This window comes from Saccopteryx leptura, chromosome 6, assembly GCF_036850995.1.
Source record: "Saccopteryx leptura isolate mSacLep1 chromosome 6, mSacLep1_pri_phased_curated, whole genome shotgun sequence".
Classification (NCBI taxonomy): domain Eukaryota; kingdom Metazoa; phylum Chordata; class Mammalia; order Chiroptera; family Emballonuridae; genus Saccopteryx; species Saccopteryx leptura.
The window spans coordinates 76,059,516-76,074,177 of NC_089508.1; the positions used below are offsets into that span (position 1 = coordinate 76,059,516).

The 14,662-nt window shown below is 39.4% G+C and overlaps 1 protein-coding gene and 1 non-coding gene across 7 annotated transcripts in view; both read left to right on the top strand.

Annotated features, from left to right (window-relative positions):
• Positions 1–14,662, top strand: part of FRMD5 (FERM domain containing 5) — a 330,285-nt gene that overhangs the window by 99,575 nt on the left and 216,048 nt on the right. The gene's annotated exons all lie outside the window — the stretch shown is intronic.
• On the top strand, positions 6,117–6,192 carry TRNAI-GAU (transfer RNA isoleucine (anticodon GAU)). The gene has a single exon. It is a non-coding gene; the product is annotated as a tRNA-Ile (tRNA).

Sequence of the window (14,662 nt, forward strand, 5' to 3'; positions counted from 1 at the left end):
TTATTGCCTTTAGAGAGAGAAGATGAAGGGAGTGGGAAGCATCAACTCATAGTAGTTGCTTCTTATATGTGCCTTGACCAAGCAAGCCCAGGGCTTTGAACCAGCGACCTCACCATTCCAGGTCAGTGCTCCGTCCACTGCACCACCACAGGTCAGGCACCTTTTGTGCTTTCTAAAGCAGGACCCTGCACTTTGTTGTCTGACACATCATAAGCATCAGATTGGTGAGGGTCTTTCACTGTCATCCCTTCTTCTTACTGCTTCTTTTCTTGCTGCTGGCATTTCCCAGTAAGTAGAGGACCAGTGTGGCAGCTGGAATACAGTTGTGACTCTCTGCACATTGACCTTAAGAACACATTTGAGGTTTATGAAATGAGTTGGCCAAGGACTACCCTCTTGAAAATTCCCTTCTAAAAAATTTATTCCCAAGAAACTACTGGATTGATCCTTCAGTAATATACTGGGGAATTTGCTTCAGTATTTTTAAAAGTATACATATAGGAAAAGTGCTGTATATGTAATCAAATAAATCAACTTGAGTTAGAACAATGGATATAATTTCCTCTCACGTTTATGGATGGCATGTAAGTCATCCTTCCTGGAGTCTGTTTTGGACTGTGGTGGCCTCTGAAGGCCAAGCCACACCCAGTCAGGGCTGCCTTCGAGTGCAGCATACAGTTGGAAGGGCTAGGGGAAGGAGGGGGAGAAGATACAGGGGCAGCTCCGTTAGAACTGGGTTTCCAGTTGAAAACTCCGGGAGTAACAAGGCAGCTGAGCTCTGGGGAAACTATAGAACTTCGCCACAGAGGGTCATTTGGAGAGGAGCCAGAGAATTTAATAAAGTTTAGGAAATTTGAGCCAGAAAGAACATCAAAGCCTGGTTCAGCGACATCTGACAGGGGCTTTCTCTTGAGTGTGAAGCTTAAGGGTCATTCTTAAAGTCATATTAAACAGTTTGGGGGAGATTCTGAGTCCTCTAGGGACGCATGTTGTATTTCCATAGTCTTAGGCCTGTCTCTTAGAAGTTCTGATGCAGTAGGTCTGAGGTGGACTCCTGGAATCTATTGTTTACAAGCGATCCAGGTAAATCTTATGTTTGGGTAATTTTGAGACACACTCTGTTGCTAGACTATATATTTTGTTGGATAGGACTGTGTAGTCTGGCTCCCTAGGGGTTCAGGGTGGGATGAACAGTGTGTCACTGAATCATGGTAATGTTAAATCTGTGGATATAATAACTCTATTGATGTTTCTAAAGAGGCCATTTTTCTAGAACTTTTGATCAGCACAGTTGAAATTTGTTAGATACACTTGGTCTGATTAAAGAGAGGAAAGATGACTTTTCTAAACTTCTAGCATCTTTATTTTCCAAAATGTTTTTCAGAATATTGATGGAAGTATATCAGCAACTCAGAGTGAATATTAGCTATAAAATGAAACTGGAATCATAGGTTCTGGATTTACATTATAGGCATAAAACTACTACCGTATTTTTTTCACTCCATAAGATGCACTTTTTTCCCCAAAAGTGGAGGGGAAAATGCCCGTGCGTCTTATGGAGCAAATTCATTTTTTTTTTTTAGCTGCTGCGGGTTCCCGGACAACTAGAAGAGTATTTGAACATTAAAGTCTCTTCTCATTTGTTAATAACAGTGCTAATGGTTGTTAATACTGCTGTTGAGTTTACATTGTTACAATATTATTGTGGTATATTTTATTAAATATTTTAACACACCATTTGGTTCAGAATATTTTTTTTCTTATTTTTCTCCTTGAAACCCTGAGTACGTCTTATGGTCAGGTGCGTCTTATGGAGCGAAAAATACGGTATGTATGTATGTATATCCTAAAATGATTTTTGCTATCGTCAAGAGAAAATGTTAAGTGGAAAATAAAACTCAGATTTCTGTACACTGATAGTAGAAAACGTTTGCATGGTAGGTGCTTGATAAACACTGGAGGATTTCCAACAACTGGTAAGTGGGATTTTGTGGCTTACGCAATGCTTACATCTTAGAACTAGCTGCATATAGGTGTCTCAAAGGAACTTGAACTAGCCTTAACAGAAAGAGGAGTTTGTTATAAGGATATGCTGGTTGGCGGGCCCCCAAACAAGAGCGAGACTGGAACTAGGGAACAAATAGGAGGCCAGCACAGACTTAAGGGGTGCTCACGCTCCCTCTCCCTCTGTCTGCTTTTGTGTGTATTATCTGCTTCCATCTTACCCATATACAGACCGGATTTCTCTGTTCCACTGTCCACTGGTAGAAAAACGACTACCTCATAGTACCCAAGTCTACATGTTACAGCATCATGGAGACACTGCCTTAACTCTTCTCCTGGTTCCAGTTCCAGACTCTTAGGAGAGAAAATGTGATTGGCCAGGCTTGAGCCATTGCCTCTCTCTGGGCTCATGGTAAACACAGGGCTGCCAGAGATCATGTGTCTCTGGAGATATGAAATAGAATGTGCACATGTGGTTTTTGGGAAAGAAGGATCCCTGTGAAACGATCCACTCACCTCAAAATATAACAGGTGTGATATATATTGTTGAAGAATTTTGTGATTTTTTTTCAGTGGGGCTGGATTGTGTTGCTGCTCCATCAGGATCTTAGCGTGGTTGCAGTGTTTTATCAGTGAGAGAAGCTGGTCTGCTTCTCTTCTATTCTGTGTTACCATGCAGTGAGGCTCTTTGTCGATGTTCCGTGTGGGGCTTCAGAACTGAGCTTGATTCTAAAATTCTTTGTGTTTACCCTTAACTCTCTTCACTGAGGGGAAATAGGGAAAGAGAAGGATAGAGGCTCAGGTAGCACCCAGTTCTAAAGAAAAACAAAATGAAAACTGTCAGTTAAAAAATAAACTTCCTGTGGGCAGAGGAAATTAAGAGTTAGAATTGGTCTAGGTCCCCCCCAAAGAAAGTGTGCAAAAAAATGAAACAGCCACCATGTTTATAAGGGTATAAGGTTGTATGCTTTCTAAGGAGAACCTTCTCCTTAGAGAACTTAGCATTGTAGGGCTGTCAGTCACTGATGCCCATTTTCCCCATTATAATATTTTATACACATTAATGTGCTATGAATTATCTTCTTTCAAAGCCTCTTGTGTTTAGAAAAGAAAAGCTAAATTAGTCAAAAAAGTGGGCTGTATTGTGGGCCCTCTGATGGGTAGTGGTGATGAAGTATCTTATGTTCCCTGCATTTGATTGAGGAATTTATCATCTTGGTTGAGGAGATAGGCCACATATATAAACACGTGTGTGTGTGTATGTGTGTAGTAAATAATATTACAAAGCATATGCCAAGTGCCAAATATGCCTGATTTTATAGTGTTTATTTCATAAATGGATCAAAACAAACAGTCAGGTACACCGCACCACTTAAGTGGATTTAATTTATCATTTTCTTCTCCTTCAGAAAAATACTTAAGAATTTCCTAAAGACCTCATTGAGAGAGAAAATCATGTTTGACAAAGGAAATAGAATACAATTATTAGTAGCTTACAGTTGCTATAAATCGATATCAAATGCTTGGTACCTGAATAATGAAACTGGTTTTTTGATTTATATTGTAACTCCATTGCCAAGTGTTTCCATAGTTACAGTGCTCTTTGTGCAGGTCCCCAAGCTGGTTCTGGAGATAGTCTCAAATTGCCCATTTTCTCAGATTGCATATTTGCAGTCTTTAGCAATGGAAAGAATTTCATAGTTGTAGGAATTCATAGTGATCTTTAAAAAAATTCAAAGTAGGGACAGTAGAGTGATTAAAATACAGCACTTTTTTTTGGAAACGAGTACAATAAGACTTAATTTAAACACACACCTCTTCAGGAGAAAATTGCAGTTATTCATCTTTCCGGAAATTCAGAGAAAGCATCCACACATTTTGTCTTTGATAAAAAAGAAAAGTATGTTGAGCTAGCTGTGTATGTGGCTAAATACCGTACATACTGAAATATAGTTACACATGAAAATACAAAATCTGGTAACATATGTGGCATCTAAAGAGAACAGTGCTCACTAGGTGTTTTACTTCTATCATCTTGCTAATTTTACAGGTGAGTATCTGAAGATCTAAGAGATCCATTAACTTACTTTGGCATCGCAGCTCAAAAGTGAAATCTAAAATTGAAGCCTGCCCTGGACAATTGGCTCAGTGGTAAAGTGTCGGCCAGGTGTGCAGACATCTTGGGTTTGATTCCCAGTTAGGGCACACAGGAGAAGTGACCATCTACTTCTCTTCCCCTCCCTCTCCTGCTTCTCTCTCTGTCTCCTCCTCTCGCAGCCAGGGCTCAATTGGTTCAAGTGTCAGCCCCGAGCACTGAGGATATCTTGGTTGGTCCCAGTGTCAACCTCAGGTGCTAAAAATAGATCGGTTGATTAGAGCTTTCACCCAGATGGGGGTTGCTGGGTGGATCCCAGTTGGAATGTGTTTAGGAGTCTGTCTATCTCCTCTCCTCTCACTCACTCAAATAAATAAGTAAAGTTGAACCCTGATGTTACTGACGTTCACTAATTTTCAGATTCCTGTTCTCACCATAGTCTGCCTGTGGCCTGAACTTTAGAATAGCCAAGTTTAAAATAGGGACTGGAGTAGGAGTTCCCTAAATTACCAATTTAGTTCAAGTGCAGTATGTGATGGAGGTGAGCGTGTGTGTGAGTGTGTGCATGCACACACATGCATGCTCACACTGCTGAGGGTAGTGCTGGAGGTCTTTGCAGCATAGTGGTCAGACAATAATGTGCTTTTTTACAAAGTTGTCCCCCCAATTTTTCCCATCCCCACATGGCACCATACCTAGTTATTACAATATTATCGACTATATTTCCTATACTGTACTTTATATCCCTGTGACTATTTTGTATTTCGTAATTGTTTCACCTTTTTCAACCAGTCCCCTCCACCCTTCTCCTCTAACAACCATCAGTCAGTTCTCTGTATCTATGAGTCTGTTATTTTGTTTGTTTATTTTGTTCTTTAGATTCCACATATAAGTTAAATCACATGGTATATTTGTCTTTCTCTATCTGGCTTATTTCACTTAGCATAATGCCTTCTAGGTTCATCCATACTGTTGCAAATGGTAAAATTTTATTTTTTCTTATGGCTGAGTAACAATTCCATTGTACCTGTGCGCCGCAACTTTTTCATCCATTTGTCTATTGATGGGCACTTGGATTGCTTGGCTATTGTAAATAATGATGCAATCAACATAGGGATACATACATTCTTTTGAATTAGTGTTTTGGGTTTCTTCAGATATATACTCGTAAGTGGAATTGCTGGGTCAAAAGGCAGTTTCATTTTTCATTTTCTGGGAAACCTCCACTCTGTTTGCCATGGTGGCTGCACCAGTTTTCATTCCCACACAGTGTACAAGGGCTCCCTTTTCCTGACATCCTTGCCAACATTTACTGTTTGGCCTCTGAGTTTTATAATTCAGGGAAGTATTCTTAGAGTTGCTATCAGTCATTCACTAGAGATATAAAAACAAAGTAATGTCATACTTTTGTATAGTACTTTTAAAAAACAACTTTATTGAGTTATAACACATACTATACAATTCCCCTGTTCAAAGTGTACACTTCAACAGCTTTTAGTATATATTCCCACAGTTGTGCCTCCATCACAATTAATTTTAGAACATTTTTATTACCCCTCCAAAAAACTTTTTACCCATTTTCAGTCACTTTTCTAGTTTTATCTTCCTTCAGCCTGGCAAACACTTGTCTGTTTTCTATCTCTATGAATTTGCCTATTCTGGACATTTCATGTAATTAGGGTCATGAAATATGTGGCCTTTTGTGTCTGGCTTCTTTACTTAGCATAATGTTTGTAAGATTCACTTATCCATGTTGTTGTATGTATCAGTGCTTTATTCACTTTTATAGAATAATATTCTATTGTATGGATATTCCACATTTTGTTTATCCATTCATCAGTTGATGGCTATTTAAGTTGTTTTTACTTTTTGGCTATTATGAATACTGTTGTTATGAATATTGCATTCAAGTTTTTGTGTGGGCATGTTTTCATTTCTCTTGAGTACATACTTAGGAGTGGAATTGCTTGGTCATATAGTACCTGTATGTTGAACCTTTTTAAGAATTACTAACCTGGCCCTGGCCGGTTGGCTCAGTGGTAGAGCGTCGGCCTGATGTGCAGGAGTCCCGGGTTCGATTCCCGGCTAGGGCACACAGGAGAAGCGCCCATCTGCTTCTCCACCCATTCCCCTCTCCTTCCTCTCTGTCTCTCTCTTCCCCTCCTGCAGCTGAGGCTCCATTGGAGCAAAGATGGCCCGGGCGCTGAGGATGGCTCTGTGGCCTCTGCCTCAGGCGCTAGGATGGCTCTGGATGCAGCAGAGTGATGCCCCAGAAGGGCAGAGCATCGCCTCCTGGTGGGCATGCCAGGTGGATCCCGGTCAGGCGCATGCAGGAGTCTGTCTGACTGCCTCCCCGTTTCCAGCTTCGGAAAAATGAAAAGAAAAAAAAAAAAGAATTACTAACCTGTTTTACTATAGATTTTACTAATCTGTTTTACCTCTTCACTTAGAAGAAGAAGAAAAACAGGTTAGTAAAATCTATAGTAAAACAGGTTAGTAATTCTTAAAAAGGTTCAACATACAGGTACTATATGACCCAGCAATTCCACTCCTAAGTGAGAGGAGGGGAGATAGAGAGACTCCCACATGCGCCCTAACCAGGATCTATCCAGGAACCCCCATCTGGGGCCAATGCTCTGCCCATCTGTGGCCATGCTTGCAACTGAACTATTTTTAGCACCTGATGTGGAGGCTCCACAGAGCCATCCTCAGTGCCCTGGGCCAGTGTACTTGAACCAATTGAGCCATGGCTGCAGAAGGAGAAGAGAGAGCAGAGGAGGGGTGGAGAAGCAGATGGTCACTTCTCCTGTGTATCCTGATGGGGAATTGAACCCAGGACATCCACACACTGAGCCAACCCTCTACCACTGAGCCAACTGGCCAGGGTTTATAGTTTTTGTTTGTTTGTTTGTTTGTTTGTTCTGTTTTGTTTTTCATTTTTTCGAAGCTGGAAACCGGGAGGCAGTCAGACGGACTCCTGCATGCGCCCAACCAGGATCCACCCAGCATGCCCACCAGGGGGCGATGCTCTGCCCTTCTGGGGCATCACTCTGCTGCATCCAGAGCCATTCTAGTGCCTGAGGCAGCGGTCACAGAGCCATCCTCAGGGCCCGGGCAATCTTTGCTCCAATGGAGCCTCGGCTGCGGGAGGGGAAGAGAGAGAGAGAGAAAGGAGAGGGGGAGGGGTGGAGAAGCAGATGGGCGCTTCTCCTGTGTGCCCTGGCCAGGAATCAAACCCGGGACTCCTGCACGCCAGGCCCACGCTCTACCACTGAGCCAATCGGCCAGGGCCCAGGGTTTATAGTTTTTATAACTTAAGAAAATAATATTTATATCTGTTTGTTTATCTTTTTATCTTAGATATTTGAAGAATTGTTCTACTCTCCATTTTAGAAACAAGAAAACCAGGGCACAGGAAATTGGAGTTATTTGCCCCAGGTCACGCAGCTAAAAAGAGGCGTGTCTCCTATCACCCAGAGTGGTCATCTTCCTGTTTGAGCTTCTCCATTACCATCTGCATCCAGTTACAATTACAGGGTGGGGAAAATGTAGCCAAATAACAATACATGAAAAATATTAAAAAATATAAATCTCGTAAGTTAATTTGATCTTATTTGTGTTAATAAAAATATTGATATAAATATTTAGAACAAGGGAAGATATAATCCTTCTATTCTTAGCATTAACTATCCCAAGGCTAAAATATTAGTTTCCATCTGGCATAATGTACTTAAGACAGGCCCTGTCAAGCTGGAGTTTGTTCAGAGAAGAACAGCCAATCAAAGGATTAAGCACAATGATATAGAAATAAAGGCTAAAGAGTGATTAGCCTGGAGGAGTAAAGAGACGTAGAGGCATGTGATAGCTTCTTCTAGTGTTAGAAAATCTATCGTGGCTCATGTAGAAAAGTCGTTTAGGATCTATGCCAGGGGTAGTCAACCTTTTTATACCTACTGCCCACTTTTGTATCTCTGTTAGTAGTAAAATTTTCTAACCACCCACCAGTTCCACAGTAATGATGATTTATAAAGTAGGGAAGTAACTTTACTTTATATAATTTATAAAGCAGAGTTATAGCAAGTTAAAGCAGATAATAATAATTACTTACCAAGTACTTTGTGTCGGATTTTCGCTGTTTGGCAGAATAAATCTTTATAGAACAACTTACTATAGTTAAATCTTTTTATTTATACTTTGGTTGCTCTGCTACTGCCCACCATGAAAGCTGGAACACCCACTAGTGAGTGGTAGGGACCAGGTTGACTACCACTGGTCTATGCTGTCATGCTCTTTAGGGAAAAAGCAGGAAGTTGCAAGGACACAGATTTATTTCAACATTTATATCTGAATTCATATCAGAATAATTTCTGACAGGCCTGACCTGTGGTGGGACAGTGGATGAAGCATCGACCTGGACCACTGAGGTTGCTGGTTTGAGACTCTGAGCTTGCCTGATCAAGGCACAGGCACATACAAGAAGCAAGTTGATGCTTCCCATTCCTCTCCACCCCTGCATCCATTATCTCTCAATCTCCTCTCTCTAAAAAAATTTTTTTTTAAACTTTAAAAACATTTTTTTTAAAAGGATAATTTCTGACAGTTGGAATTAGTTGAAAATGAATTGAGCTGGCTTAGGAATTCATAAAATTCACTGTCAATAATAGTATCCAAACAGGAGCAAGCTGAGGGCCAGTAGGGAATTCGATTACGGTGACTCAGGCATCCTGTGGGTTCTAGTAAATGAGTTTCAAGGGTCCTTTCAACCACAAGAAACTGATTCTTTGAAGTCTAGAGAAAGCAAAGGTGGAGGAAGTTAACTACAGCCTGCAAAATAGTGTATATGAATAATGAAAATGTGTGGTATCATCCTTTTGAAATTTGGTAGCCAAATTATAACATTTTAGAGCAGTGAGGGATCTTAACCATTTTGTCTTCATCTCCTCAAATACCCTCCTCAAGTACCAAGGTCAAATACTCAGTTACTGGTAGAATCTTGGACTAGAATCCATATTGGCTTAAATAAAATAAGTATTCATTATAACGATTAAGAGAAAATACAGATGACTTATTGAATAGAAATACAGTACTGACAGATCCAAGACTAGATTATGACCAGATCCTTAATGTGTTGTTAGTGAAAGCTAGGTATGTTCACATGTCTTTCTAACCTTTTGAGGACAAGATTAAAGAGTGTGAATGACAAGCTTTACCACAAAACTTACCCTGGTGCTACTGTCAAAGAGAAGGCATTGAACTGAATAGAAACCATTGATTTGACACAGTATGGCTTTTTAAACTTATGTTCTATGTCTTTATGTTTTTTCTCTCTTTGCCCATATCATTGTTTATGAATGGTCTATTCTCATAGTTTGACCCCACCAATCTTGTTTTATTCCATGTTCACCTTTTTCTCAGTGTCTTGAATGTTAAATACAAACAACAAATGCATTAAACAGCCAAGCTTTCACAATTTCTAACACCAATAACAGTAAAACACTCAAAAACAATGAAATGAAAGCAGTGGGAAAAGTCTGGGCTTGGTCGAAGCTCAGCTAGGAGCATGTACCATTGAGGTGGTCAGGGTGGACATAGATGTGTCAGACTGGGTGGCCAGCAATTCTATCTCCAAACTTTAGGTCCGTAATGTGAAAATATTATAACAATTAATAACCATGTAAGAATGGCACGAGAAATGAAATCTAATCTTGGTCATTGTTTTGCATATTTTAAGAGGATTTATCAAATAATTTTCTTCCTTGCCTGACCAGGCAGTGGCACAGTGGATAGAGCATCGGCCTGGGACACTGAGGACCCAGGTTTGAAACCTCAAAGTTGCCAGCTTGAGCACAGACTCATCCAGCTTGAGCATGGGGTTGCTAGCTTGAGCATAGGATCGTAGACATGACCCCATGAATGCTGGCTTGAGCCCAAAAGTCGCTGGGTGGAAGCTCAAGGTTGCTGGCTTGAGCAAGGGGTCACTGGCTCTGCTGTAGTTTCCTGGTCAAGGCACACATGTGAAAGCAATCATTGAACAACTAAAGTGCCACAACTCTGAATTGATACTTCTCTTCTCTCTCCCTTTCTGTCTGTCTCTGTTTCTTTCTGTCTCTCGCTTAAAAAAATAATCTTCCTTAAACGGATGCTCTTTGGAGTACTTGAGGTTTATTCATTCTCTTCGCTCTTCTCTGGGATTGTACATTCTATTCTTCCCCATGGGATCCTGGAAAAAGCATTAGGATAACTTGCATATCAGGATAATTCTCTTTTCACTGTTTTCTTATCACATGAAGTATCTTGTGATATTTATATACATCCATGGAAGCCCAAAGGTAAAAGAAGGTCATTTTAATCTGTCTTTTAAAGCATGTAATCAGAAAGTGTTCCAGAAGCCTGTCATGAATTGTGAGCACTTTCAGTGAGTCATTTACAAAGTATTTTCAGCCACAAAATCCTGTGAAATTTAGTTTCATAATTGCATCACATTCCTTTGGTTTCATGGTTGGAGTCAGAATTCACTGGGGAAGACAGGAACTTAATTGCCAAACTTTATCTCTGTTTCTTCAGCATACCTGCAAAGTGCTTATCATAATGGGAATTATGCTTGTTCCAAGGAGAGGCTATCCTTGTAAATTAGCCAATTAGCTAATGTTTCATACTTTATCTTTCATGCCCAAGCCTATGAATTATTTTCCTCCAAGTACTGACACTTATTTGTGAGCTTGTAAATGGAAATGTATGTATTCCTTTACTTGACATCACATCAGTGCATAATATGACCTTCATCTATTCTTTCAGGAAGTGATTATATATGTCTGGGTAAAAGAATATCTGCAAACTGTATGTGGAAATTGATTTTTTAAAGCAACTTTTAAGGAAACCTTCCATCTCATAGTGTTTCTTGGCATATGAAACAAGGCAGTCTTCAACAGAAGTAAAGGAGCACTAGAATGAGATTTGTGCAAGGCTTGTTTCTGCAAAGTCGGCACATTCGGCTGTCAGTCATGGACAGAATCACCAGAGATAAAATATTGTCCCTCCAGGAGGGAGGACTGGTTGGCTCGTAAGCAAGAATCCTGGCTGACCTAGCACAGTTTGCTGTATAGGGCGCAGGGGATCTCACCACCAGCAAAGTAGCAAAGTCATCTGAGAGTACTTTTTAAAAAAATACATTTGTTTGGTTTTCCCATTGCAGACTGATTCTTGATTAGTATATTTAGTGAATAGAGTATATTTGAAGAAGATTTATTGCAGTCTTTTTTGTGTGTGTGAGAGGCGGGGAGGCAGAGACAGACTCTGCATGCATCCCCACAGGGATCCACCAGTCAACCCCCTACTGGGGTATGCTCTGCCCATCTGCGGCATTGCTCTGTTGCTCAGCAACTGAGCTGTTTTAACGCCTGAGGCAAGGCTATGGAGCCATCCTCAGCATCCAGGGCCAACTTTGCTCAAACCATTTGAGCCATGGTTGCAGGAGGGGAAAAGAGAGAGAGAAATAGAGAAAAGGAGTGGGGACAGGAAGGTGGTGGAGAAGCAGATGGGCGCTTCTCCTGTGTGCCCTGACTGGGAGTTGAACCCTGGACTTCCACACATCAGCTGACACTCTACCACTGAGCCAAACGTCCAGGGCCTATTGCAGCCTTGACATTCACTTTTCCTCTTTGTATTCTAATATAGTCTAGCAGAGGAGAGAGGACTTTGTTTTATAGAATTAACAGGAGAAGAGAGAAATTGTGTGAGACTTTGAGCATTCTTAAGAATGACCATTTATGAAAATAAATTGTTTTATTGTCCACAAAATACCAAGGAAATTAAAGAATTCATGGGAAAAGCAGATTTCAGAGTAATTTCAAAGCCTATTGCCATTTCTTGGGTCACGAAAGGACTTAGGATATTGGTGCTGACATTTTGGGTTCACTCTCCTTCCTCCTTGTCCTCTGATGCTGTGTATGTTCAGCGTCTGGACCAGATTGTGGCACAGGTCATCTGTTATTCGTCTTGAACATATGCATCATAAGAAATTAGAAATTAGCTCATACTAATAGTTTTTTAAATTAATCCTCTGAGTTTTTAAGAACAGAGGAAGAATCTCAAAGTTTCTCAATAAATGCAAAATGTATTATAAGTAAACGCATGGACTGTAGTTCATTTTGGTACGTGAAAGAATATAACTAGTGACTTCTTTGCATTTATTATTACTGGTTTGTTGCTGGATTCTACCTAACAGTCTCTTTGTTTTCTGAAACAGATGACCTCTTAAAGAATCACAATGTGGATTTGCTTTTTGTTGTGTAGAACAGAAAGCTTCATGGTAGCACATACTTTACCATGTTTGTAGTTGAGAATTTTATACTGTCAGTAAAGGTAGAAAATTAAAGGAGAGAAAATCCAAAGCAAGCTGTTCAAAACTAATCAGTAGGAAATTATATAAACTTAATTAACTAGGACATCGGGGGAAGGGCTATGGAGTATAATGAAATATTTTTGAAATGAGGCAAAGCAGCCAGACTAAAACAGGGTTAGTTGAAATGTTTCCAAAAGGAAGGGAGAGAATATCTTTCCTGCATAGGAAGCACTGCTTGACTTTGTGCCTTATTTTTGGCTGTGAAACTCTGTGCCAGGATTCTCAGGAGGGGATGAGTGTACAAGGAGAGTCTGGAGATGAGTGAATCAAAATAAAAAGGTGGGGGAGAGTTCTGGTTTGCACTTTTTACTGGATGACATTCATGTAGCAAAATGGATTCTGAAATACAGAATGGTCCAGCTGCCAACCTCTGACCTTCCATTTATAAATGAGCTAAAATGATGAGCAAGTATTGAGAAGAAATCTGCAAATTTCATGTGTACTGTAGGTAGACCAGATATAGAAAGACTAAGGGTTCCTGTCTAGTGTTCAGATTCAGTTCAGTTTTAAATAATATTTATATTTAGAGGTAATGTGCTAATGTATCCTGGGAACAAATCGGTGGGTAGGGCATTCATTCCATTGCCCTTTATAAAGAATGAGAGAAGTGCACAAATAATTAACATATACCAGGCAGTGGTAAAAAAAAAAAAATTAATACTTTCATGCCAGAAGTCTCCTACATGTCTATCTCTAGTCCTGTCTTCTCTCTGGAGACCAGATCTGAATAGTCTTCTGCCTGTTGGACTTGTCCATTAATTTTTTTTCAGTTTTTAAAATTGTGATAAAAGACACATAGCATAAATTTACCATCTTAATCATTTTAAGTCTACAGTTCAGTGGTATTAAATACATTCATAAAGTTGTGCAGGATCATCACCATCTGCCTCTCTAACTCTGTTCATCTTATAAAACTGAAACTATACCCATTAAACAATAACTCTCTATTCTTCCTTCCAGCCCCGGCAACCATACCATTCTACTTTCTGTCTATGATTTTGGCTACACTAAGTACTTACACAGGTGAAATCATTCACTACTTGTCTTTTTGTGACTGGCATATTTCTCTTAGCATAATATCCTCAAGATTCATCCATGTTGTAGCATGTCAGAATTGCCTTCCTTTTTAAGGCAGAATAATAGTCCATTGTATGTATATATGTTTTATTTAACCATTCATCTGTTGATAGACATTTGGGTTGTTTATACATTTCCAGCTGCTGTGAATAGTGCTACTATGAACATGCGTACAAAAATATCTGTTTGAGTCCCTGGTTTTAATTTTTTTGAATGTATACCAAGAAGTGGAGTTGCTGGATCATATGGTCATTCTATGTGTAATTTTTTTTTTATAAACCACCATATCATTTTCCATAGTAGTGGCCCAATTTTACATTTTCACTATCAATTGTACAAGGAATCCAATTTCTTCATATTCTCACCACCACTTTTTATTTTCTTATTTTTTGATAATAGCCATCTTAATGGGTGTGAAGTGATAACTCATTGTGGTTTTGATTTGCATTTCCCTAATGATTTGTGTTGCTGAGCATCTTTTCAGGTGCTTGTTGGCTGTCTCTTTATTTTCTTTGGAGATATGTCCATTCAAGTCCTTTCTCTATTTTTTAACAGGGTTAATTTTTTGTTGAATTGTAGGAGTTTTTTTTTTAATATATTCTGATAATAATTCCTTATCAGAGAGATAATTTGCAAACATTTTTTCCCATTCTATGGGTTACCTTTTGAATTTGTTCAATGTCCTTTGATGTACAAAAGATTTAAATTTTGATGAAATTTATCTATTTTTCCTTATGTTGACTATGCTTTTGGTGTCATAATCAAGAAACTATTGCCAAATACAATGTCATTAAGCATTTTCCTTTTATTCTAACAGTTTTATAGTTTTAGCTCTGTTTAGGTGTTTGCTCCATTTTGAATTATATTTGTATGTGATATAAAGTAATGGTTCAGCTTCATTCTTTTGTATGTGAATATCCCAACACCATTTTATGGAAAGACTGTTCTTTTTTTGTTGAATGGTCTTGGCACCCTTATTGTAAATCTTTACCACATATGTGTGGGGTTATTTCTGAGCTTTCTATTCTATTCCATTGGTCTATATGTCTATCCGTATACCAGTACCAAACTATTTTTGATTACTG